This window comes from Talpa occidentalis, unplaced genomic scaffold (assembly GCF_014898055.3).
Source record: "Talpa occidentalis isolate TD23 unplaced genomic scaffold, MPIMG_talOcc4v2.1 talOcc4.18, whole genome shotgun sequence".
Classification (NCBI taxonomy): Eukaryota; Metazoa; Chordata; class Mammalia; order Eulipotyphla; family Talpidae; genus Talpa; species Talpa occidentalis.
The window spans coordinates 12,716,105-12,721,154 of NW_023601851.1; positions in this window are offsets into that span (position 1 = coordinate 12,716,105).

A 5,050-nucleotide genomic window follows, 5' to 3' on the forward strand; every position below is an offset into this window, starting at 1 on the left:
CCTCAGAGACCAATACAGGCTGCACCTGAGGGAATAGAGTGGCTATTCATGCTGCAGTGGGCTGAAGGGCGGTGGAAACACCTGGAGGCTGTGGTCAGGGATGGAGCACTCAGAAGTGGGGTGGCTGTCCTCATCAGGGATTCTAGGGAGGAAAGGGTGTGGAAGTACATGCCCTTGATTTGGTGACGCCCACGTGGAGGACAGAACCTCTACCCAGACTGGCAGGGTGGCTCAGGGTTGAGTTCTGATTACCTAGAAGGCCTCCAGTGGCTCCCACACAAGGTGGCATGAGCTCTGCTCCAATACTGGCCTCATTTGCTTTCAAATCCCAGCTTTGAAGTTTTAAAGCTATAACCTAACCACCATTCAGTCCCCTTCGTTGTAAATTGACGATCATAACTCTCGTCCTCTGATCTGCTCCAGAGTTCTTGCAAGGATCAAAAGGGATAATATGCGAAAGTGCTTTGCAAAGTGTAAAATGCTAGTTAAATGTGGGTATTATTATTATTGCTCAGGAAGAACACTTAGCTCATTGCTTAGTAATGGTGAGGCACACAGTGTCACTAAATAAGACAATATAATGGTCTTAAGAGGCTCTAATTCAGTTTCTCCTTTTTATTCAAGCACACAATTGAATTCTAACACTTCACAGACAGGCTGAAATGGGCCCTGTGGAGGCAGATAAGGAAAATTAGAACAAGGAGCTATTTGCTCCCTCGTTTTAATAACTGAGTCAAGGAGCAGGCACTTTGATACAGGAAAGAAGGAACACTCTCTTACTCAGTCCTCGGTGAGAAAATAACTCTATTACCAAGCAGGCCCTCTAGAATCAAGGACGCCGGCACTGCTCACGGAGACTGCTCCCAGCACAGGAAGGAGAAGACGCCATCCGCATCAATACAGTGTGCTCAATATGTAAAATCAGACTAGAGTCACCACCATTCACGAGACAGTCATTTTCACAGATCTTTTTTCCCTTTTTAAATAATTGGGTACTGAAGTGGTGGGTCATGGGTGATGGAAGCTAAGAGTAAAATTTAGGATGGAGGTATCAAAAGACCAGAAAATGGAGGTGGGGGTAGAAATGATCAACACAGTCACTCAACCAGCTATAGAAATGAAAAACCCTTAGGCTCCAGCTGCTATACTAAGTCTCAGACTGCTATAGAAAGTATCTGGAGGCGCAGACCGGAGGTGGAGATATGGAGATGGAGGGCCATTGTCAAGAATTGCTGGTGCTTACAAATGAACTAGTCACTTGGCTAGAAGTAATTAATTTAAAAGCAGACAACAATTCCACAAAGGAACGAACTCCTCCCAAAAAGAACAGTCTATCAATACCGTTTCTGCCCTGGCAAGATACAGCTCTTCCGCCCGCCTGCTGCTATGCAGTGCCTCTTAACAAACCTGTCCTTTTTGGAAGAAAAGAGACAGCTCTTTTCTGCCCACTTCTGTCTGTGCAAGTATCCTCTTTTTCCTTTCCTTTTTTAATATATCTTTTTAAAAAAGATTTATTTATTTATGCATATGAGAATGGGGTGCAGGCCAAAGGTGCAGGGGGTGAGTGGATCAACCAGAAACAGAGTGGGGCACAAAACAGGCAGATTGACTGAAATACACTGCTGAGAGGAGAAGCAGGCGAGCCAGGAGAGGTCTGCAGCACCATGTGGGTTGCTCCCTAGCTGGGGATAGAACTTGTGCTGCAGTGGCTGTGGTCAGCGTCATAGTGATACAGGAATTGTCAGGTCTAGTCTCCCAGCCAGGAATGGATTCCAGGCTGCAGGGCAGCGCTGAGCCCCAGCCACTACACCCCCCAAGGGTTGGTGTCTCACGAAGCCACAGCAGGAACTTCGCAGACGCTCAGGCAAGCAAGCGAGCAAAGGCAGGTTTGTTTAGAAGAAAAAGTCTATTGAGGAGAAAAAGAACAGAAATTAAGTGGGACTTCCAGGCCAGGGAACCAGGCCTGGGAGGGGAAAGGAAGCCAAAGTGAAGTTGTGTCTCAGGGAATATATACTTTCTTTCCCTGATTATTCTAAAGCTCTACCAGTCTCTTTGTGATTGGTCAGTTTTTGGCTGTCTCACTTAATTTGCTACTGAGTGGGAGATCTTCACATTCCTTATCTAACAGGTCTGTCTTTCCCCATTTGTTTTATCTTTATCTTTATGGTCCAGCCCTCCCGGTGAGCATCTTTACACTTTATCTTATCATCTGAAGAAAACCAGGACCATCCTTAGCAAGATTATCTGTAGTGCTAGGATGTTTGTTTTTCCCAGTGGAATTGGTTTAATTTCCTTGCTCATCCTTATCTCTGAAGCCTCCCTAAATTCTTCAGAGGTCCCCTCCTGCACTGTCCCTAAAACTGCCTAATAACCCTAGCTTGCCCTGTCTCAAAGGGAAAAGGAAATAAGGAAAATGTACAACTCAGGAAGAAAACAGGGAAATAAAGTCTTTAATGCGTCCTACCCGATCTGCCGACCTGGAAACCCAAAGTCACTCTCAGAGCTGGCCAGACGGTGCAAGCTGGTGGAGAGCCAAAATGGGAGAACCCCCCAAGCCCACATGTCTGGCTTTATATCAACCTGGCTACTTAACCCCACCCTCAGGTCCCAGTCACCTTCCCTTCCCTGGTGATGGTATTTGGAGTTCCCAGTGTCTTTGGCTTTGGCCTGGGGTGGGGGTGGAGTCCACAAAGCCTGTATGGAATTAGCTTTAGGACATCCTTTTCCCCCTAACAACCCCAAGCACATGCTAAATACCACCACTGCCCCATTCACATCTCTGCCTCAGAGTCCACAACCAGCCAGGTGCAAGCTCCCAAAGTAAAGCCCCGAGGCGACCCAGCAGGACAAGAGCCAGAATCACTTCTGTTAGCCAATCTTTATTGGTTGCTCTCACCCTTCACCCCAGGGATGCAGACCTGGGGGACAGCAGGAAGCCACGTGTGAGGCAGCACCAGAAGGCAGGGAGTGTGGGGCTGGGCCCCAGCACAGAGTGCACCCCAGGGCCAGGGAGTCCCTCCCCCCACAGCAGTGTGGCCTTCACAACGCTGGGAACAGCTGCATGTACTGTCATTTTCTTTTCTTTTTTTTTTGCTTTAATAATAAAAGAGGAAAGGAAAATTGCGTATAATGTGTATGCTATTCTTGCTATCTACATTATGTATAAAATATAGACTCTTTTTACTTTATAACACACATATTTCCCCTTGATAAATAACTTCAACATATCTAGTATACATGCCTTGACCTTGTCTATATATGTTTGGTTTTCTACATACATATATACATACATATATATAAATACATACATATATTTACTCACATCTGTAAAACACAGTAAATACATCCTCAACAATGACAACTGAACAAATGCAATTTTGGTTTAAAAAAATGAAGTATTTCTGTGAAAGCACCAGGCAGCAAACAGAAAGCCATAACTGCTAGAAACTTCTTCCTCCCCTCTGCTAGACACAGGGCAGAACTCTAAATATGTTTGGTTGCCTAAACAACAAAAAGGGGTCTAAGGAGATGGTCAGGTCCCTACTTTTGTTTCTTTTCCTGGGATTTGACTAGAGTTACAAGTAAGTCATTACATTCAGAAGGACACCAAGGTGTCCCAGTGATGCTTCAGGGACAGCAGAGACCCGCACAGGAAGGGAAACACAATGGCAGCAGGCCACCATGGGGCAGAGCCCGGCATGCCTGACAGCCTAGCTAAGTGCAGAGCCATCACGTATAGCACAGTCTTGCTATTACTCTGCTCACTGTGTAAACAGAAAGGGTGCAGCAGATTCAATAGTATTCAGCAGTGCAACACTTTAGTAGCCTGACTGAGAGTCAGATGCTCGCGTGCCCTGTCCAGGACTCCAGCACAGAGAGACTGGGATGTGGGGAAGAGGAAGGTTCTGAGGCCACTGCTTTGCACTGCTCACTGACTGGGGTCACTCAGTACAGTCCTGGCTTCATCTCAAGATCCAGTGAGACCACCAAGCCTATCGCCTGTTGTAGCTGCCCAGGAGGTCTTCACTGTTCTTATAAGAAGTGCTGGAAGCCACTCAGGAGGGCCACTCCTGAAATTGGGAGCACTCCCTGTCTGTCCACTTTCCTGCCCAGGGGGATGACGGCCCAATGGCTGCAAAGTCTGCAGCCACATTGTGAAGTAGCACACCTTTCTTTCTCTGCCCCCCAACCAGGCTTCAAAAGGGAACTGAAATGCAGGGTGAACTCTTGATCTTTTTTGTTTAATGAGCTCCCACTTCTACAGCCTCTGCAGTAGAAAAACGGAGGCAGTGGGTGCAGCAGAGTCCTCAGGCAGTGGAGCCCTAGGTCTGGATCTAGGATTGGGGTGGGGGCAACATAAGGAGAGCTGGCCTCAGGAAATCCAAAAAGTAAACATCTGAATTGGTGTCTCTGTTCTTACCTACTATAAGACAAATCGGAGAGAAATGTTCACCTTACAATCACAATGGGAAAGTTTAAACAGCTAGTTTTTTTGGTAGAGTCGAGACATAATTGAGTTTCTAAAAACATTCAGTTAGCTACAATACAACAAAAACATTCTGTAGCTAAACATTCAGTTAGCTACATTACAGTCCTTAGCAGGTGTGAGTTCTAGCTGCAAGTCATACACCAACCAGCCAGGACCTCAGCCAAGTCACTTCACCTCTGAGCCTCCCTCTTCCTATCAGAGAGCCCCCAAATCCTGGTATGAGAGCAGTGTGACTTAGAAATCTGGGTGACTTGTGGTACCACTAAGAAAAAGTCCTGTAATCTTGACCATCATGTCACCTCCCTAGGATGTAAAATAAAGGAAGTGAATACGCTGGACAGAATCCAGGGCAAATGGATTCTCTTTCTCCCCAGGATATCACTGGCCATGGCTAAAGCGACCCCTTCCCAGCCCAACCCACCAGAATAAAGACAATCACATCAGAAACCTAATTTATGAGCACAGACCACATTCAACAGCTTCTGCTATGAGACAATATAGTTAAAAGAGGATAAAGGTATGAATTCAATATACAGCTAAAATCTAAGTCACAAATGAACA